Source organism: Phalangium opilio, unplaced genomic scaffold (genome assembly GCF_054372755.1).
Source record: "Phalangium opilio isolate 3A_F unplaced genomic scaffold, DU_Popi_V2 ptg000019l_1, whole genome shotgun sequence".
NCBI classification, from domain to species: domain Eukaryota; kingdom Metazoa; phylum Arthropoda; class Arachnida; order Opiliones; family Phalangiidae; genus Phalangium; species Phalangium opilio.
Window position 1 is genome coordinate 2,884,973 of NW_028324152.1, and position 21,735 is coordinate 2,906,707.

Consider the following 21,735-nt stretch of genomic DNA (forward strand, 5'->3'; position numbering starts at 1 on the left):
TGTCGTAGCACTTAGTTTATAGTATGGTTGGATGGGCGGACAAATTGGATTATAACACACTCAAAGGACATCCCTGTATCTCTTGTAGAACCAGAGGGTAAACGAGTGCGAGAGGGTGGGTTAGCTAAACGAGTGCGACAGGGTGGGGTTAGCTAAACGTGTGCGACAGGGTTGGTTAGCTAAACGAGTGCCACAGGGTGGGTTAGCTAAACGAGTGCGACAGGGTGGGTTAGCTAAACGAGTGCGACAGGGTGGGTTAGCTATACGAGTGCGACAGGGTGGGTTAGCTAAACGAGTGCGACAGGGTGGGTTAGCTAAACGAGTGCGACAGGGTTGGTTAGCTAAACGAGTGCGACAGGGTTGGTTAGCTAAACGAGTGTCACTGGGTGGGTTAGCTAAACAAGTGCGACATTGTGGGTTAGCTAAACGAGTGCGACAGGGTGGGTTAGCTAAACGAGTGCGACAGGGTGGGTTAGCTAAACGAGTGCGACAGGGTGGGTTTAGCCAAACGAGAGAGCCATGTTTGTCGTAGCCGTAAGCTTTTATTAAGGGTGGATGGGGGACAAATTGGACTATAACATACTCAAATGACATCCCCGTATCTCTAGTAAAACCAAAGTTACGAGCCTCCAAAATAAAGTGTAATGTTAATCCTATGGAGTGTATGTTCACGAACATTTTGCTTAATTACTCGGCCCTGATTTCCCTGAATTTTCCCTGAGGTTTTTGTCAACTATTTATTTCCCTGATTTTTCCAGATTTTCCCGGTTTTCCAGGTTTGTATGAGCCCTGATTCGAAATAAATTTATATTTTTGTTGTGGCTCGTTTTGTGAAGGAAAAATAGGGCAGATTTCAGAAGAATGCTTCGACTAGTGTAGAAGTTGCAGGTGAGTTCTCCTTGTTTGTCATTCAATGGTACTAATTACGTTGTTAGTTTATAATATTGAATATCGGTAATGGTATGGAAATGGTTCTCTGCTATATTTGATTTCGGTAATGGTTGGAAATGAGATAACGTTTCTTAATCGGGAATGGGAATGGTTGGTATTTGGAAACCACGGATCGGTAACGTATGGGGAGGTTGATGAAATCTATGGGTGGAATTGGTAAACAAAAATTTGAACAAGAGTGGTATGGAAATGGTAACGTTTGAAACTGAAATGCAGCTCTCTAAACCTTAGAGTATATCGTAGTGGTATCTATGCTCCTTGGTTTTCCGTTCCAAAACTTCCGTTGGCTGGGATCTCCGTCGAAAAGAAAAATGGCGATATGGTGGACGTAGAAACACGTTGCAATTCTTATATTAAAGATACTGGGAATAAATTTGTCCAAATCGTTTTAATTTAACCACGGAATTCTCACTCACACATATCACAACAAAACATCATTGACGATCGTTTAAATGTTTTGTAGAAAACTAGAAACCCCGACTAAAAGCCAACTTCTTAGCCAAGGCTTAATTTACACCGTTCCGACAGGAGCAGACGTGAGCCATTTTCGCTCCCAAAATCACAAGATAAAAATAGTTCTAAACCGGATGTGTGTAAGTTAATGCGCGTGGGCGCTAAAAAATGGGGTAACTATTTCTTTGGGAGTTAAGCGGTGTATGAATCCGCTGAGCTTTACGGCGAAAATTTGTTGTTACGGGCTTTTTAACCAGTTTCGTACTTCGGGTTATTATGAACTCGTGGTGGGACAAAGTTCAACTCCGGTACTAGCAAACGCAAAAACTAAACGCTAGTTCAGCATAACCAAAAACTAAACAGAAATTCGTTTACTGATCATAAACAAAACTACTAAAACATAGCACCAGCGATAGCGATTAAATGAAATCCAAAACTTATTTACTTGAAAAGTATTAATGTTCATCAAAATAATATCAAAAATAAACATAAGCAAATTATCATCTTAAAAACAGATCAAGAGCAGCGCTATCCAGTTAACTGTAACCTAAACTAAAGTCCACACGAATAATCAATCATTATATGGACTAACAAGATTATGATACTTTACGAAATCATTTTTTAAAAAAATAGACTCTAGTCTTTAAACATATTAACCACAATACATAAAAAGAATAGAACAAAACACAAAATTTACAGAGCGCTCTAAATTAACTTCGAAGTGAATTCACATTAATCCATTTACTTTTTAATAACCCTACGCGTAACTAGATCTCTAGGTCGTAGTACTCTACTATCACTAAGATCATCACGATCATCCTGATCGTCATTATCGAATGGTTTAATTTCATTGTTTCCTATTAAACCTATACTGGTAAGGTGACTATCATTTTTCCGTTTAGTCGGTACCGAAATTTTGTCACCATTACCCGAATGCGTACTGTCAGCCTCGTAACCCTGCGCAAGGGCTGATACTGCCAGCCTTTGTCTTTCGACGTACGGTTTTAGCTCTGAAACATGATATGTTCCAGGCAATTCTTTGCCATTTGGGTGAGCCAACCTGTACGTTAGTTTTGATAACTTTTTCGAAATTTTAAAGGGACCTTCGTACTTATCCGCTAATTTCTTACTAAAGTCATCCGCAGCGCTGGATAAAAAATGTGTTTTACGTAACACAAAATTTCCATCCTGGAACTCGAAATCACGATGACTTCGGTCATAGTACGCTTTTTGCTTTTGTTGAGCAATTTTAATGCGGTCTTTAGCCTTTTCAACAGCTTCCTCCACTACCGAAGCTACTCTGAGACCATAAAAACTCTCAGTCTCAGGCACTAAATATTCTTCCGGATTTTTATCTTTCAGAACGCTACTGGCCGTTCTCAGTTCGCGACCAAACATCAAGAACGCAGGGGTGTATCCTGTCGTCTCTTGACGAGCGGTCCTAATAGCCATGGCGAACTGGGAAATGCCTTTGTCCTAATCTTTGTGATTATCCTCTACATAGGATACTACCATAGTTCCTATGATTCTATTAAACCTTTCTGTTAGGTTACCCTGAGATGAATATAAAGACGTATAGCGTTGTTTGACCTGCAACGTCTCGAAAACCTTTTTGAAAATACGAGAAACAAACTGTCGGCCATTGTCGCTTACTACGCAGGTGGGCAATCCAAATCGCGTAAAAATGTCACCGATAAGATGACGCTCAATAGGCTTAGTAGTAGCGGGCCTTAACGGGAATATCGCCACCCATTTGGTTAAGGTGTCTGACACCACTTATCATTTTCTAAATATTGAAAAATCGCGCTCATTTCTTTGTCGTTACGCTGTGCTTGTATAATGTCGTCGCGGTCAAACTTGACTAATACCGGGCTAGAATGAGGGGTGCTAGATGTTATTGCACTAAGAATACCTATATCACAGTCGGAGTTACGCGTTAATTGTTCAACCCTATTTAGGATCCTTAATTGTTCAACTACCGCTGAAGTTTCGGTATGCTCGTCTTGTTCCGGTACCCGCGAGAGGTCGTCAGCTACAACACTATCTTTGCCGGGTATATGGTTTACGGTGAAATCAAAAGCTTGTAGCCTTGCGTTCCACCTGGCAAATTTGCCGGTGGGGTCTCGCGCGCGGTAAAGCCAGCGTATTGCACTGTGATCGGTAAAAACTTCAAATTTTGACCCTTTATGTATGGGCGGAACTTCTCTACTGCCCAGACGACAGCTAAACATTCCCGCTCAGTCGTGGAATATTTTCTTTCCGTGTCGCTAAGTGAGCGGCTAGCGAATTGGACGAAGTGTCGCTTTCCCTTTATTTTCTGCGACAGCACTGCTTCCAATCCAAGGTAGGAAGCGTCCGTGTGTAGTATGAAGGGCTGTGTATAGTCCGTTGAACTTAACACTGAGGCCGACGACAATTCTTTCTTCAAGGTATAAAGGTACGTCCGCACTAGGCGTAAATTTTCGCTCGCCACGCTACGTACGCTACGCTCGCCACGCACGCATTGTTACGTAAAAAGTCAGTGTTTTTCCACAATACCTGACGAACATTTAATTTTTGGGCTTCTGTGGCGCAATGGTTAGCGCGTTCAGCTGTTAACCGAAAGGTTGGTGGTTCGAGCCCACCCGGGAGAGGTGTTGTGGGGTCTCAGATGTAGCGTGAAAAGTCATAACTTTTCTACAATAACTGACAACCATTTAATTTCTGAGCTTCCGTGGCTCAAAGGTTAGCGCGTTCGGCTGTTAACCGAAAGGTTGGTGGTACGAGCCCGTCCGGGAGCGGTGTTGTGAGGTGTCAGATGTAACCCAAAATATAAATGTTATTCCACAATACCTGAAGACCACTTAATTTTTGGGCTTCCGTTGCGCAATGGATTGCGCGTTCGGCTGTTAACAGAAAGGTTGGTGGTTCGAGCACACCCGGGAGCGGTGCTGTGAGGTCTCAGATGTTACGTAAAAAGTCAGTGTTTTTCCACAATACCTGACGAACATTTAATTTTTGGGCTTCCGTTGCGCAATGGTTATCGCGTTCAGCTGTTAACCGAAAGGTTGGTGGTTCGAGCCGACCCGGGAGCGGTGTTGTGAGGTCTCACATGTAACGTAAAAAGTCAGTGTTTTTGCACAATACCTGACGAACGTTTAATTTTTGGGCTTCCGTGGCGCAATGGTTAGCGCGTATAGCTGTTAACCGAAAGGTTGGTGGTTCGAGCCCACCCGGGATAGATGTTGTGGGGTCTCAGATGTAGCGTAAAAAGGCATAAGTTTTCCACAATACCTGACAAACATTTAATTTCTGAGCTTCCGTGACTCAATGGTTAGCGCGTTCGGCTGTTAACCGAAAAGTTGGTGGTTCGAGCCCACCCGGGAGCGGTGTTGTGAGAAATCAAATGTAACGTAAAAAGCCAAAGTTTTTCAACAATACTTGACGACCATTTAATTTTTGGGCTTCCTTGGTGCAATGGTTAGCGCGTTCGGCTGTTAACCGAAAGGTTGTTAGTTCGAGCCCATCCGGGAGCGGTGTTGTGAGGTCTCAGATGTAACGTAAAAATTCAGGGTTTTTCCACAATACCAGGCGAACATTTAATATTTGGGCTTCCGTTGCGCAATGGTTATCGCGTTCGGCTGTTAACCGAAAGGTTGGTGGTTCGAGCCCACCCGGGAACGGTGTTGTGAGGTCTCAGATGTAACGTGAAAAGTCAGTGTTTTTGCACAATAAATGACGAACGTTTAATTTTTGGGCTTCCGTGGCGCAATGGTTAGCGCGTATAGCTGTTAACCGAAAGGTTTTTGGTTCGAGCCCACCCGGGATAGATGTTGTGGGGTCTCAGATGTAGCGTAAAAAGGCATAAGTTTTCCACAATACCTGACAAACATTTAATTTCTGAGCTTCCGTGACTCAATGGTTAGCGCGTTCGGCTGTTAACCGAAAAGTTGGTGGTTCGAGCCCACCCGGGAGCGGTGTTGTGAGAAATCAAATGTAACGTAAAAAGCCAAAGTTTTTCAACAATACTTGACGACCATTTAATTTTTGGGCTTCCTTGGTGCAATGGTTAGCGTGTTCGGCTGTTAAACGAAAGGTTGTTAGTTCGAGCCCATCCGGGAGCGGTGTTGTGAGGTCTCAGATGTAACGTAAAAATTCAGGGTTTTTCCACAATACCAGGCGAACATTTAATATTTGGGCTTCCGTTGCGCAATGGTTATCGCGTTCGGCTGTTAACCGAAAGGTTGGTGGTTCGAGCCCACCCGGGAGCGGTGTTGTGAGGTCTCAGATGTAACGTAAAAAGTCAGTGTTTTTGCACAATACCTGACGAACGTTTAATTTTTGGGCTTCCGTGGCGCAATGGTTAGCGCGTTCGGCTGTTAACCGAAAGGTTGGTGGTTCGAGCCCACCCGGGAGAGATGTTGTGGGGTCTCAGATGTAGCGTAAAAAGTCATAAGTTTTCCACAATACCTGACAATTATTTATTTTCTGAGCTTCCGTGGCTCAATGGTTAGCGCGTTCGGATGTTAACCGAAAAGTTGGTGGTTCGAGCCCACCCGGGAGCGGTGTTGTGAGATATCTAATGTAACGTAAAAAGCCAAAGTTTTTCAACAATACTTGACGACCATTTAATTTTTGGGCTTCCGTGGTGCAATGGTTAGCGCGTTCGGCTGTTAACGGAAAGGTTGTTAGTTCGAGCCCATCCGGGAGTGGTGTTGTGAGGTCTCAGATGTAACGTAAAAAGTCAAAGTTTTTCCACAATACCTGACGTTCAGTTAATTTTTGGGCTTCCGTTGCGCAATGGTTATCGCGTTCGGCTGTTAACCGAAAGGTTGGTGGTTCGAGTCCATCCGGGAGCGGTGTTGTGGGGTCTCAGATGTAGCGTAAAAAGTCATAAGTTTTCCACAATATCTGACAACCATTTAATTTCTGAGCTTCCGTGGCTCAATGGTTAGCGCGTTCGGCTATTAACCGAAAGGTTGGTGGGTCAAGCCCACCCGGGAGCGGTGGTGCGAGATCTCAAATGTAACGTAAAAAGCCAAAGTTTTTCAGCAATACCTGACGACCATTTAATTTTTGGGCTTCCGTGGCGCAATGGTTAGCGCGTTCGGCTGTTAACCGAAAGGTTGGTGGTTCGAGCCCATCCGTGAGCGGTGTTGTGACGTCTCAGATGTGACGTAAAAAGTCAAAGTTTTTCCACAATACCTGACGTCCATTTAATATTTGGGCTTCCGTTGCGCAATGGTTATCGCGTTCAGCTGTTAACCGAAAGGTTGGTGGTTCGAGCCCACCCGGGAGCGGTGTTGTGAGGTCTCAGATGTAACGTAAAAAGTCAGTGTTTTTGCACAATACCTGACGAACGTTTAATTTTTGGGCTTCCGTGGCGCAATGGTTAGCGCGTATAGCTGTTAACCGAAAGGTTGGTGGTTCGAGCCCACCCGGGATAGATGTTGTGGGGTCTCAGATGTAGCGTAAAAAGGCATAAGTTTTCCACAATACCTGACAAACATTTAATTTCTGAGCTTCCGTGACTCAATGGTTAGCGCGTTCGGCTGTTAACCGAAAAGTTGGTGGTTCGAGCCCACCCGGGAGCGGTGTTGTGAGAAATCAAATGTAACGTAAAAAGCCAAAGTTTTTCAACAATACTTGACGACCATTTAATTTTTGGGCTTCCTTGGTGCAATGGTTAGCGCGTTCGGCTGTTAACCGAAAGGTTGTTAGTTCGAGCCCATCCGGGAGCGGTGTTGTGAGGTCTCAGATGTAACGTAAAAATTCAGGGTTTTTCCACAATACCAGGCGAACATTTAATATTTGGGCTTCCGTTGCGCAATGGTTATCGCGTTCGGCTGTTAACCGAAAGGTTGGTGGTTCGAGCCCACCCGGGAACGGTGTTGTGAGGTCTCAGATGTAACGTGAAAAGTCAGTGTTTTTGCACAATACCTGACGAACGTTTAATTTTTGGGCTTCCGTGGCGCAATGGTTAGCGCGTATAGCTGTTAACCGAAAGGTTGGTGGTTCGAGCCCACCCGGGATAGATGTTGTGGGGTCTCAGATGTAGCGTAAAAAGGCATAAGTTTTCCACAATACCTGACAAACATTTAATTTCTGAGCTTCCGTGACTCAATGGTTAGCGCGTTCGGCTGTTAACCGAAAAGTTGGTGGTTCGAGCCCACCCGGGAGCGGTGTTGTGAGAAATCAAATGTAACGTAAAAAGCCAAAGTTTTTCAACAATACTTGACGACCATTTAATTTTTGGGCTTCCTTGGTGCAATGGTTAGCGTGTTCGGCTGTTAAACGAAAGGTTGTTAGTTCGAGCCCATCCGGGAGCGGTGTTGTGAGGTCTCAGATGTAACGTAAAAATTCAGGGTTTTTCCACAATACCAGGCGAACATTTAATATTTGGGCTTCCGTTGCGCAATGGTTATCGCGTTCGGCTGTTAACCGAAAGGTTGGTGGTTCGAGCCCACCCGGGAGCGGTGTTGTGAGGTCTCAGATGTAACGTAAAAAGTCAGTGTTTTTGCACAATACCTGACGAACGTTTAATTTTTGGGCTTCCGTGGCGCAATGGTTAGCGCGTTCGGCTGTTAACCGAAAGGTTGGTGGTTCGAGCCCACCCGGGAGAGATGTTGTGGGGTCTCAGATGTAGCGTAAAAAGTCATAAGTTTTCCACAATACCTGACAATTATTTATTTTCTGAGCTTCCGTGGCTCAATGGTTAGCGCGTTCGGATGTTAACCGAAAAGTTGGTGGTTCGAGCCCACCCGGGAGCGGTGTTGTGAGATATCAAATGTAACGTAAAAAGCCAAAGTTTTTCAACAATACTTGACGACCATTTAATTTTTGGGCTTCCGTTGCGCAATGGTTATCGCGTTCGGCTGTTAACCGAAAGGTTGGTGGTTCGAGTCCATCCGGGAGCGGTGTTGTGGGGTCTCAGATGTAGCGTAAAAAGTCATAAGTTTTCCACAATATCTGACAACCATTTAATTTCTGAGCTTCCGTGGCTCAATGGTTAGCGCGTTCGGCTATTAACCGAAAGGTTGGTGGGTCAAGCCCACCCGGGAGCGGTGGTGCGAGATCTCAAATGTAACGTAAAAAGCCAAAGTTTTTCAGCAATACCTGACGACCATTTAATTTTTGGGCTTCCGTGGCGCAATGGTTAGCGCGTTCGGCTGTTAACCGAAAGGTTGGTGGTTCGAGCCCATCCGTGAGCGGTGTTGTGACGTCTCAGATGTGACGTAAAAAGTCAAAGTTTTTCCACAATACCTGACGTCCATTTAATATTTGGGCTTCCGTTGCGCAATGGTTATCGCGTTCAGCTGTTAACCGAAAGGTTGGTGGTTCGAGCCCACCCGGGAGCGGTGTTGTGAGGTCTCAGATGTAACGTAAAAAGTCAGTGTTTTTGCACAATACCTGACGAACGTTTAATTTTTGGGCTTCCGTGGCGCAATGGTTAGCGCGTATAGCTGTTAACCGAAAGGTTGGTGGTTCGAGCCCACCCGGGATAGATGTTGTGGGGTCTCAGATGTAGCGTAAAAAGGCATAAGTTTTCCACAATACCTGACAAACATTTAATTTCTGAGCTTCCGTGACTCAATGGTTAGCGCGTTCGGCTGTTAACCGAAAAGTTGGTGGTTCGAGCCCACCCGGGAGCGGTGTTGTGAGAAATCAAATGTAACGTAAAAAGCCAAAGTTTTTCAACAATACTTGACGACCATTTAATTTTTGGGCTTCCTTGGTGCAATGGTTAGCGCGTTCGGCTGTTAACCGAAAGGTTGTTAGTTCGAGCCCATCCGGGAGCGGTGTTGTGAGGTCTCAGATGTAACGTAAAAATTCAGGGTTTTTCCACAATACCAGGCGAACATTTAATATTTGGGCTTCCGTTGCGCAATGGTTATCGCGTTCGGCTGTTAACCGAAAGGTTGGTGGTTCGAGCCCACCCGGGAGCGGTGTTGTGAGGTCTCAGATGTAACGTAAAAAGTCAGTGTTTTTGCACAATACCTGACGAACGTTTAATTTTTGGGCTTCCGTGGCGCAATGGTTAGCGCGTTCGGCTGTTAACCGAAAGGTTGGTGGTTCGAGCCCACCCGGGAGAGATGTTGTGGGGTCTCAGATGTAGCGTAAAAAGTCATAAGTTTTCCACAATACCTGACAATTATTTATTTTCTGAGCTTCCGTGGCTCAATGGTTAGCGCGTTCGGATGTTAACCGAAAAGTTGGTGGTTCGAGCCCACCCGGGAGCGGTGTTGTGAGATATCAAATGTAACGTAAAAAGCCAAAGTTTTTCAACAATACTTGACGACCATTTAACTTTTGGGCTTCCGTGGTGCAATGGTTAGCGCGTTCGGCTGTTAACGGAAAGGTTGTTAGTTCGAGCCCATCCGGGAGCGGTGTTGTGAGGTCTCAGATGTAACGTAAAAAGTCAAAGTTTTTCCACAATACCTGACGTTCAGTTAATTTTTGGGCTTCCGTTGCGCAATGGTTATCGCGTTCGGCTGTTAACCGAAAGGTTGGTGGTTCGAGTCCATCCGGGAGCGGTGTTGTGGGGTCTCAGATGTAGCGTAAAAAGTCATAAGTTTTCCACAATATCTGACAACCATTTAATTTCTGAGCTTCCGTGGCTCAATGGTTAGCGCGTTCGGCTATTAACCGAAAGGTTGGTGGGTCAAGCCCACCCGGGAGCGGTGTTGTGACGTCTCAGATGTGACGTAAAAAGTCAAAGTTTTTCCACAATACCTGACGTCCATTTAATATTTGGGCTTCCGTTGCGCAATGGTTATCGCGTTCAGCTGTTAACCGAAAGGTTGGTGGTTCGAGCCCACCCGGGAGCGGTGTTGTGAGGTCTCAGATGTAACGTAAAAAGTCAGTGTTTTTGCACAATACCTGACGAACGTTTAATTTTTGGGCTTCCGTGGCGCAATGGTTAGCGCGTATAGCTGTTAACCGAAAGGTTGGTGGTTCGAGTTCACCCGGGATAGATGTTGTGGGGTCTCAGATATAGCGTAAAAAGGCATAAGTTTTCCACAATACCTGACAAACATTTAATTTCTGAGCTTCCGTGACTCAATGGTTAGCGCGTTCGGCTGTTAACCGAAAAGTTGGTGGTTCGAGCCCACCCGGGAGCGGTGTTGTGAGAAATCAAATGTAACGTAAAAAGCCAAAGTTTTTCAACAATACTTGACGACCATTTAATTTTTGGGCTTCCGTGGTGCAATGGTTAGCGCGTTCGGCTGTTAACCGAAAGGTTGTTAGTTCGAGCCCATCCGGGAGCGGTGTTGTGAGGTCTCAGATGTAACGTAAAAATTCAGGGTTTTTCCACAATACCAGGCGAACATTTAATATTTGGGCTTCCGTTGCGCAATGGTTATCGCGTTCGGCTGTTAACCGAAAGGTTGGTGGTTCGAGCCCACCCGGGAGCGGTGTTGTGGGGTCTCAGACGTAGCGTAAAAAGTCATAAGTTTTCCACAATACCTGACAATTATTTATTTTCTGAGCTTCCGTGGCTCAATGGTTAGCGCGTTCGGATGTTAACCGAAAAGTTGGTGGTTCGAGCCCACCCGGGAGCGGTGTTGTGAGATATCAAATGTAACGTAAAAAGCCAAAGTTTTTCAACAATACTTGACGACCATTTAATTTTTGGGCTTCCGTGGTGCAATGGTTAGCGCGTTCGGCTGTTAACCGAAAGCTTGGTGGTTCGAGCCCATCCGGGAGCGGTGTTGTGGGGTCTCAGATGTAGCGTAAAAAGTCATAAGTTTTCCACAATACCTGACAACCATTTAATTTCTGAGCTTCCGTGGCTCAATGGTTAGTGCGTTCGGCTGTTAACCGAAAAGTTGGTGGTTCGAGCCCACCCGGGAGCGGTGTTGTGAGATATCAAATATAACGTAAAAAGCCAAAGTTTTTCAACAATACTTGACGACCATTTAATTTTTGGGCTTCCATGGTGCAATGGTTAGCGCGTTCGGCTGTTAACCGAAAGGTTGTTAGTTCGAGCCCATACGGGAGCGGTGTTGTGAGGTCTCAGATGTAACGTAAAAAGTCAAAGTTTTTCCACAATACCTGACGTCCATTTAATTTTTGGGCTTCCGTTGCGCAATGGTTATCGCGTTCGGCTGTTAACCGAAAGCTTGGTGGTTCGAGCCCATCCGGGAGCGGTGTTGTGGGGTCTCAGATGTAGCGTAAAAAGTCATAAGTTTTCCACAATACCTGACAACCATTTAATTTCTGAGCTTCCGTGGCTCAATGGTTAGTGCGTTCGGCTGTTAACCGAAAAGTTGGTGGTTCGAGCCCACCCGGGAGCGGTGTTGTGAGATATCAAATATAACGTAAAAAGCCAAAGTTTTTCAACAATACTTGACGACCATTTAATTTTTGGGCTTCCATGGTGCAATGGTTAGCGCGTTCGGCTGTTAACCGAAAGGTTGTTAGTTCGAGCCCATCCGGGAGCGGTGTTGTGAGGTCTCAGATGTAACGTAAAAAGTCATTGTTTTTCCACAATACCTGACGAACATCTAATTTTTGGGCTTCCGTGGCGCAATGGTTAGCGCGTTAAGCTGTTATCCGAAAGGTTGGTGGTTCAAGCTCACCCAGGAGTGGTGTTGTGGGGTCTCAGATGTAGCGTAAAAAGTCATAAGTTTTCCACAATACCTGACAGCCATTGAATTTCTGAGCTTCCGTGGCGCAATGGTTAGCGCGTTCGGCTGTTAACCGAAAGGTTGGTGGTTCGAGCCCACCCGGTAGCGGTGTTGTGAGATATCAAATGTAACGTAAAAAGCCAAAGTTTTTCAACAATACTTGACGACCATTTAATTTTTGGGCTTCCTTGGTGCAATGGTTAGCGCGTTCGGCTGTTAACCGAAAGGTTGTTAGTTCGAGCCCATCCGGGAGCGGTGTTGTGAGGTCTCAGATGTAACGTAAAAATTCAGGGTTTTTCCACAATACCAGGCGAACATTTAATATTTGGGCTTCCGTTGCGCAATGGTTATCGCGTTCGGCTGTTAACCGAAAGGTTGGTGGTTCGAGCCCACCCGGGAGCGGTGTTGTGAGGTCTCAGATGTAACGTAAAAAGTCAGTGTTTTTGCACAATACCTGACGAACGTTTAATTTTTGGGCTTCCGTGGCGCAATGGTTAGCGCGTTCGGCTGTTAACCGAAAGGTTGGTGGTTCGAGCCCACCCGGGAGAGATGTTGTGGGGTCTCAGATGTAGCGTAAAAAGTCATAAGTTTTCCACAATACCTGACAATTATTTATTTTCTGAGCTTCCGTGGCTCAATGGTTAGCGCGTTCGGATGTTAACCGAAAAGTTGGTGGTTCGAGCCCACCCGGGAGCGGTGTTGTGAGATATCAAATGTAACGTAAAAAGCCAAAGTTTTTCAACAATACTTGACGACCATTTAACTTTTGGGCTTCCGTGGTGCAATGGTTAGCGCGTTCGGCTGTTAACGGAAAGGTTGTTAGTTCGAGCCCATCCGGGAGCGGTGTTGTGAGGTCTCAGATGTAACGTAAAAAGTCAAAGTTTTTCCACAATACCTGACGTTCAGTTAATTTTTGGGCTTCCGTTGCGCAATGGTTATCGCGTTCGGCTGTTAACCGAAAGGTTGGTGGTTCGAGTCCATCCGGGAGCGGTGTTGTGGGGTCTCAGATGTAGCGTAAAAAGTCATAAGTTTTCCACAATATCTGACAACCATTTAATTTCTGAGCTTCCGTGGCTCAATGGTTAGCGCGTTCGGCTATTAACCGAAAGGTTGGTGGGTCAAGCCCACCCGGGAGCGGTGGTGCGAGATCTCAAATGTAACGTAAAAAGCCAAAGTTTTTCAGCAATACCTGACGACCATTTAATTTTTGGGCTTCCGTGGCGCAATGGTTAGCGCGTTCGGCTGTTAACCGAAAGGTTGGTGGTTCGAGCCCATCCGTGAGCGGTGTTGTGACGTCTCAGATGTGACGTAAAAAGTCAAAGTTTTTCCACAATACCTGACGTCCATTTAATATTTGGGCTTCCGTTGCGCAATGGTTATCGCGTTCAGCTGTTAACCGAAAGGTTGGTGGTTCGAGCCCACCCGGGAGCGGTGTTGTGAGGTCTCAGATGTAACGTAAAAAGTCAGTGTTTTTGCACAATACCTGACGAACGTTTAATTTTTGGGCTTCCGTGGCGCAATGGTTAGCGCGTATAGCTGTTAACCGAAAGGTTGGTGGTTCGAGCCCACCCGGGAGCGGTGTTGGTGGGTCTCAGACGTAGCGTAAAAAGTCATAAGTTTTCCACAATACCTGACAATTATTTATTTTCTGAGCTTCCGTGGCTCAATGGTTAGCGCGTTCGGATGTTAACCGAAAAGTTGGTGGTTCGAGCCCACCCGGGAGCGGTGTTGTGAGATATCAAATGTAACGTAAAAAGCCAAAGTTTTTCAACAATACTTGACGACCATTTAATTTTTGGGCTTCCGTGGTGCAATGGTTAGCGCGTTCGGCTGTTAACGGAAAGGTTGTTAGTTCGAGCCCATACGGGAGCGGTGTTGTGAGGTCTCAGATGTAACGTAAAAAGTCAAAGTTTTTCCACAATACCTGACGTCCATTTAATTTTTGGGCTTCCGTTGCGCAATGGTTATCGCGTTCGGCTGTTAACCGAAAGCTTGGTGGTTCGAGCCCATCCGGGAGCGGTGTTGTGGGGTCTCAGATGTAGCGTAAAAAGTCATAAGTTTTCCACAATACCTGACAACCATTTAATTTCTGAGCTTCCGTGGCTCAATGGTTAGTGCGTTCGGCTGTTAACCGAAAAGTTGGTGGTTCGAGCCCACCCGGGAGCGGTGTTGTGAGATATCAAATATAACGTAAAAAGCCAAAGTTTTTCAACAATACTTGACGACCATTTAATTTTTGGGCTTCCATGGTGCAATGGTTAGCGCTTTCGGCTGTTAACCGAAAGGTTGTTAGTTCGAGCCCATCCGGGAGCGGTGTTGTGAGGTCTCAGATGTAACGTAAAAAGTCATTGTTTTTCCACAATACCTGACGAACATCTAATTTTTGGGCTTCCGTGGCGCAATGGTTAGCGCGTTAAGCTGTTATCCGAAAGGTTGGTGGTTCAAGCTCACCCAGGAGTGGTGTTGTGGGGTCTCAGATGTAGCGTAAAAAGTCATAAGTTTTCCACAATACCTGACAGCCATTGAATTTCTGAGCTTCCGTGGCGCAATGGTTAGCGCGTTCGGCTGTTAACCGAAAGGTTGGTGGTTCGAGCCCACCCGGGAGCGGTGTTGTGAGATATCAAATGTAACGTAAAAAGCCAAAGTTTTTCAACAATACTTGACGACCATTTAATTTTTGGGCTTCCGTGGTGCAATGGTTAGCGCGTTCGGCTGTTAACGGAAAGGTTGTTAGTTCGAGCCCATACGGGAGCGGTGTTGTGAGGTCTCAGATGTAACGTAAAAAGTCAAAGTTTTTCCACAATACCTGACGTCCATTTAATTTTTGGGCTTCCGTTGCGCAATGGTTATCGCGTTCGGCTGTTATCCGAAAGGTTGGTGGTTCGAGCCCACCCGGGAGAGATGTTGTGGGGTCTCAGATGTAGCGTAAAAAGTCATAAGTTTTCCACAATACCTGACAATTATTTATTTTCTGAGCTTCCGTGGCTCAATGGTTAGCGCGTTCGGATGTTAACCGAAAAGTTGGTGGTTCGAGCCCACCCGGGAGCGGTGTTGTGAGATATCAAATGTAACGTAAACAGCCAAAGTTTTTCAACAATACTTGACGACCATTTAACTTTTGGGCTTCCGTGGTGCAATGGTTAGCGCGTTCGGCTGTTAACGGAAAGGTTGTTAGTTCGAGCCCATCCGGGAGCGGTGTTGTGAGGTCTCAGATGTAACGTAAAAAGTCAAAGTTTTTCCACAATACCTGACGTTCAGTTAATTTTTGGGCTTCCGTTGCGCAATGGTTATCGCGTTCGGCTGTTAACCGAAAGGTTGGTGGTTCGAGTCCATCCGGGAGCGGTGTTGTGGGGTCTCAGATGTAGCGTAAAAAGTCATAAGTTTTTCCACAATACCTGACGTCCATTTAATATTTGGGCTTCCGTTGCGCAATGGTTATCGCGTTCAGCTGTTAACCGAAAGGTTGGTGGTTCGAGCCCACCCGGGAGCGGTGTTGTGAGGTCTCAGATGTAACGTAAAAAGTCAGTGTTTTTGCACAATACCTGACGAACGTTTAATTTTTGGGCTTCCGTGGCGCAATGGTTAGCGCGTATAGCTGTTAACCGAAAGGTTGGTGGTTCGAGCCCACCCGGGAGCGGTGTTGGTGGGTCTCAGACGTAGCGTAAAAAGTCATAAGTTTTCCACAATACCTGACAATTATTTATTTTCTGAGCTTCCGTGGCTCAATGGTTAGCGCGTTCGGATGTTAACCGAAAAGTTGGTGGTTCGAGCCCACCCGGGAGCGGTGTTGTGAGATATCAAATGTAACGTAAAAAGCCAAAGTTTTTCAACAATACTTGACGACCATTTAATTTTTGGGCTTCCGTGGTGCAATGGTTAGCGCGTTCGGCTGTTAACGGAAAGGTTGTTAGTTCGAGCCCATACGGGAGCGGTGTTGTGAGGTCTCAGATGTAACGTAAAAAGTCAAAGTTTTTCCACAATACCTGACGTCCATTTAATTTTTGGGCTTCCGTTGCGCAATGGTTATCGCGTTCGGCTGTTAACCGAAAGCTTGGTGGTTCGAGCCCATCCGGGAGCGGTGTTGTGGGGTCTCAGATGTAGCGTAAAAAGTCATAAGTTTTCCACAATACCTGACAACCATTTAATTTCTGAGCTTCCGTGGCTCAATGGTTAGTGCGTTCGGCTGTTAACCGAAAAGTTGGTGGTTCGAGCCCACCCGGGAGCGGTGTTGTGAGATATCAAATATAACGTAAAAAGCCAAAGTTTTTCAACAATACTTGACGACCATTTAATTTTTGGGCTTCCATGGTGCAATGGTTAGCGCTTTCGGCTGTTAACCGAAAGGTTGTTAGTTCGAGCCCATCCGGGAGCGGTGTTGTGAGGTCTCAGATGTAACGTAAAAAGTCATTGTTTTTCCACAATACCTGACGAACATCTAATTTTTGGGCTTCCGTGGCGCAATGGTTAGCGCGTTAAGCTGTTATCCGAAAGGTTGGTGGTTCAAGCTCACCCAGGAGTGGTGTTGTGGGGTCTCAGATGTAGCGTAAAAAGTCATAAGTTTTCCACAATACCTGACAGCCATTGAATTTCTGAGCTTCCGTGGCGCAATGGTTAGCGCGTTCGGCTGTTAACCGAAAGGTTGGTGGTTCGAGCCCACCCGGTAGCGGTGTTGTGAGATATCAAATGTAACGTAAAAAGCCAAAGTTTTACAACAATACTTGACGACCATTTAGTTTTTGGGCTTCCGTGGCGCAATGGTTAGCGCGTTCGGCTGTTAACCGAAAGGTTGTTAGTTTGAGCCCATCCGGGAGCGGTGTTGTGAGGTCTCAGATGTAAGGAAAAAAGTCATTGTTTTTCCACAATACCTGACGAACATCTAATTTTTGGGCTTCCGTGGCGCAATGGTTAGTGCGTTCAGCTGTTAACCGAAAGCTTGGTGGTTCAAGCTCACCCAGGAGAGGTGTTGTGGGGTCTCAGATGTAGCGTAAAAAGTCAAAGGTTTTCCACAATACCTGACAACCATTGTATTTCTGAGCTTCCGTGGTGCAATGGTTAGCGCGTTCGGCTGTTAACCGAAAGGTTGGTGGTTCGAGCCCACCCGGGAGCGTTGTTGTGAGATATCAAATGTAACGTAAAAAGCCAAAGTTTTTCAACAATACTTGACGACCATTTAATTTTCGGGCTTCCGTGGTGCAATGGTTAGCGCGTTCGGCTTTTATCCGAAAGGTTGTTAGTTCGAGACAATCCCGGAGCGGTGGCGTGAGGTTATCAGGTCAAAATATCGAAAATAAAATGTCGAATGCTGAAAAAGCATGTTGATTTCGTCGAAACAAACAATAGCGAAATGCAATTATAGCGAAAACAACAACAGTGAAATGCAATAATAGCGATAGCAAGGTTAGCGAAGTGCAACAATATCGAGAACATAAACAACGAAATGAAATATTGAAGAGAACAACAATAGCGAATTTCTTACGGTACCTTAAAATATTTTTAACAATGCATACGTACTCTATACTAAAAGATAAAACACCGAATAATCCCCCGTAACAGGAAATGCAAAAATGAGGGTATACGGACTAAATACCCCCAAGACAAAAGAACCCCGGTCATAATCCCCCATTTTTGAAAACTTACAAAATCCCCGCTTTCTCATGACAAAATCCCCCGGTCATTTTTCCCCCTATCCGAGGAAAGAGTACAAAACCCCCCACGCTCTAGACAAAATCCTCCAGTCATAATCCCCCGACAGTGTTTAATAAAAAGGTCGTAAAAAATACAATATCAAAATTATCTAAAACACTAGCAGAGTCAGCGATCTGGTGGCATAGTGGATAAGGCGTTGAACAGCGGAGTGAAGGATGGTGGGTTCGTTTCGCCGAAGGTAAATAAATATTATTAAAATACAATTTGACTTATTTCAAATTAATTTTGGACTTTCATTCAGTTCTAGGGCAAAAATAGGTGTACGTAAAAGTTATTAGCGTAAATATGGTGAAAATTTGCCAATACGAAACATTTTTTCTTTGAATTGGTTAATTGGTAGTGTCAATGACATGCAATATTTACGTTGGATTAGGTTAGGTTTTGTTCGGTTAGGTTGGGTTATGTTAGGTTCGATTGGATTAGGTTAGGTTGGTTAGGTTAGGTTAGTAATATTTTATAAATAACTTTAATATTTTACGCATTTTCCAAAATATTGTATTTTATTTTCATTGACTTCCCAAAATAATATGCCTTATCCAAAATATTGTTGTTTATCTCCAATGACTTCCCAAAATAATATGCCTTTTCCAAAATATTGTTGTTTATCTTCATTGACTTCCCAAAATAATATGCCTTTTCCAATATATTGTTGTTTATCTTCAATGACTTCCCAAAATAATATGCCTTTTCCAAAATAATGTGGTTTATCTTCATTGACTTCCCAAAATAATATGCTTTTTCCAAAATAATATGCCTTTTCCAAAATATTGTTCTTTATCTTCATTGAGTTCCCAAAATAATATGCCTTTCCAAAATAATATGGTTTATCTTCATTAACTTTCCAAAATAATATGCCTTTTCCAAAATATTGTTGTTTATCTTCATGGACTTCAAAGATAATATGCTTTTTCCAAAATATTCTTGATTATCTTCATTCACTTTCCAAAATGATATGCCTTTTCCAAAATATTGTTCTTTATCTTCATTCACTTCCCAAAATAATATGCTTTTTTCAAAATATTGTTGATTATTTTCATTCACTTCACAAAATATTATGCCTATTCTAAAATATTGTTCTTTATCCTCATTCACTTCCCAAAATAATATGCTTTTTTCAAAATATTGTAGATTATTTTCATTCACTCCCCAAAATATTATGCCTATTCCAAAATATTGTTGTGAATCTTCATTGACTTCCCAAAATAATATGCCTTTTCCAAAATATTGTTGTTTATCTTCATTGACTTCCCAAAATAATATGCTTTTCTCAAAATATTGTTGGTTATCTTCATTCACTTCCCAAAATAATATGCTTTTTCCAAAATATTGTTGATTATTTTCATTCACCTCCCAAAATATTATGCCTTTTCCAAAATATTGTTGTGTATCTTAATTGACTTCCCAAAATAATATGCCTTTTCCAAAATATTGTTGTTTATCTTCATTGACTTCCCATAATAACATGCCTTTTCCAAAAAATTACATTTTATATTTCCTTCCGATATAACATTTCTCCTTTTTGCATAATAATGTTCTTTATTTTATATACTTAATATAATAGAGATTTCCCTCCCTGTCAATCACAGTTTGGTGGGAATTTGTCCTGGGGCTCGGGGGCATTTGAAGTGTGGCCTGGGGGGGGAATTGTCCGGGGGATTTTGTCGCCTACGAGAGGGGATTATGTCCATTTTTTCTCTTATGGTGGGATTTAGCTCTGAAGAAGCTTTCGACGGTCTTTAAGCTATGATTTCAAAAGGTTCTCGAAACAGTCTAGACCATTAATGGCGGGCTGCATTATAGTTTGAGGATTACTCGACCAATGCTTTGATTATGTTATAATAAAGATGCTATCTTCATCGCATGTGCATTCAATTTGGTAGTTTTCGAATTTTTACTACTTTATATTAGGTTTCGTTGTAAAGGTATTTAGCTGTTATTAAGTTCGCTAAAAATGTATTTAGCGTTTAACGATTTCAAGGTAATTGTAATTCGCTAACTTTGCTATCGCTATAAAGATATTTCGCTATTATTGCATTTCGCTGTTTTTGTTTTCGCTATTTTGACCGTCGATATTGTGCCTTCGACATTTTGGATTTCGCTATTTTGACCTACAAGCGTTGTGAGGTCTCAGATGTAACGTAAAAAGTCAGGGTTTTTCCACAATACCAGACGAACATTTAATTTTTGGGCTTCCGTTGCGCAATGGTTAGCGCGTTCGGCTGTCAACCGAAAGGTTGGTGGTTCGAGCACACCCGGGAGCGGTGCTGTGAGGTTTCAGATGTTACGTAAAAAGTCAAAGTTTTTCCACAATACCTGACGACCATTTAATATCTGAGCTTCCGTGGCTCAATGAAATTCGCGTTCGGCTTTTAACCGATAGTTTGGTGGTTCTAGCCCATCCGGGAGCGGTATTGTGAGGTCTCAGATGTAACGTAAAAAGTCAGAGTTTTTCCACAATAAAAGACGAACGTGAAATTTTTGGGCTTCCGTTGCGCAATGGTTAGCGCGTTCGGCTGTTAACCGAAAGGTTGGTGGTTCGAGCCCATCAGGGAGCGCTGTTGTGAGGTCTCAGATGTAACGTAAAAAGTCTGTGTTTTTCCACAATGCCTGACGAACATCTAATTTTTGGGCTTCCGTGGCGCAATGGTTAGCGCGTTCAGCTGTTAACCGAAAGGTTGGTGGTTCGAGCACACCCGGGAGCGGTGCTGTGAGGTTTCAGATGTTACGTAAAAAGTCAAAGTTTTTCCACAATACCTGACGACCATTTAATATCTGAGCTTCCGTGGCTAAAAACATTGAGCTACGACAAACAGGGGCCGAGTACTTAAGCAAAACGTAAAGAAACAAACCCCCTCCATAGGAAATGAGTTAGACTATACTTTGCAGGCTCGTAACTCTGTTTCTACTGGAGATACGGGGATGTCCTTTGAGTATGTTATAGTCCAATTTGTCCCCCATCTAACCATACTAATAACATTGAGCTACGACAAACAGTAGTCGAGTAATTAAGCTAATCGTAAACAAACAAACCCCTCCATAGGAAATACATTAGACTAAATTCTGGAGGCTCGTAACTCTGGTTCTACCAGAGATACGGGGATGTAAATAATGTGACCTTGACACAAATGTTCGGATAATTATAAAAAAAAACTTCGCGGTTTCGAACCTGTGGCCTTCCGGGAGTGAGGCGGATGCGATAACCGCTACACTAAAGATATGTTATTATTTTTAATCGAAAGAACACGGTCAAGTAATCAAGCAATACGTGAACAAACAAACCCCTCCATAGAAAATGCATTAGACTATACTTTGCAGGCTCGTAACTCTGTTTCTACTGGAGATACGGGGATGTCCTTTGAGTATGTTATAGTCCAATTTGTCCCCCATCTAGTCATACTAAAAACATTGAGCTACGACAAACAAAGGCCGAGTAATTAAGCTAAACGTAAACAAACAACCCGTCCATAGGAAATGCATTAGACTATACTTTGCAGGCTCGTAACTCTGTGTCTACTAGAGATACGGGGATGTCCTTAGGATATGTTATAGTCCAAATTGTCCCCCATCTAACCATACTAAAAACATTGAGCTACGACAAACAGGGGCCGAGATATTAAGCAAAATGTTCGTCAACTTTGGTATCGTCTCACTTATTTTTATTATGTTACTTATGATATTTGCACTAAACTTTGGAGGCTCATAACTCTTGTTCTACAAGAGATACTGGGATCTCCTTTGGATATGTTATAGTACTCTTTGCTCCCCATACAAGGATACTTTAAACTTGAGGCTACCTGAATATCGTCGTCAACTTATTTTTTGTCTCACTTATTGTTCGAAGGTTACTTTTGATTTTTGAAAATAAACTTTGCAGGCTCGTAACTCTGTTTCTACTGGAGATACGGGGATGTCCTTTGAGTATGTTATAGACCAATTTGTCCCCCATCTAGCCATATTAAGAATTTGGGCTACGACAAACAGTAGTCGAGTAATTAAGCTAATCGTAAAAAACAAA

General features: G+C 43.8%; 6 non-coding genes across 6 annotated transcripts; all 6 read left to right on the plus strand.

Annotated features, from left to right (window-relative positions):
- The first annotated feature begins 6,316 nt into the window (after positions 1 to 6,316).
- On the plus strand, positions 6,317 to 6,389 carry TRNAN-AUU (transfer RNA asparagine (anticodon AUU)). Its single transcript has one exon. It is a non-coding gene; the product is annotated as a tRNA-Asn (tRNA).
- Positions 6,390 to 8,374: 1,985 nt separating this feature from the next.
- TRNAN-AUU (transfer RNA asparagine (anticodon AUU)) lies at positions 8,375 to 8,447 on the plus strand. Its single transcript has one exon. It is a non-coding gene; the product is annotated as a tRNA-Asn (tRNA).
- Positions 8,448 to 9,991: 1,544 nt separating this feature from the next.
- On the plus strand, positions 9,992 to 10,064 carry TRNAN-AUU (transfer RNA asparagine (anticodon AUU)). The gene has a single exon. It is a non-coding gene; the product is annotated as a tRNA-Asn (tRNA).
- Positions 10,065 to 13,078: 3,014 nt separating this feature from the next.
- TRNAN-AUU (transfer RNA asparagine (anticodon AUU)) lies at positions 13,079 to 13,151 on the plus strand. The gene has a single exon. It is a non-coding gene; the product is annotated as a tRNA-Asn (tRNA).
- A 1,397-nt stretch (positions 13,152 to 14,548) lies between these two features.
- TRNAN-GUU (transfer RNA asparagine (anticodon GUU)) lies at positions 14,549 to 14,621 on the plus strand. Its single transcript has one exon. It is a non-coding gene; the product is annotated as a tRNA-Asn (tRNA).
- Positions 14,622 to 19,908: 5,287 nt separating this feature from the next.
- On the plus strand, positions 19,909 to 19,981 carry TRNAD-GUC (transfer RNA aspartic acid (anticodon GUC)). Its single transcript has one exon. It is a non-coding gene; the product is annotated as a tRNA-Asp (tRNA).
- Positions 19,982 to 21,735: the final 1,754 nt, after the last annotated feature.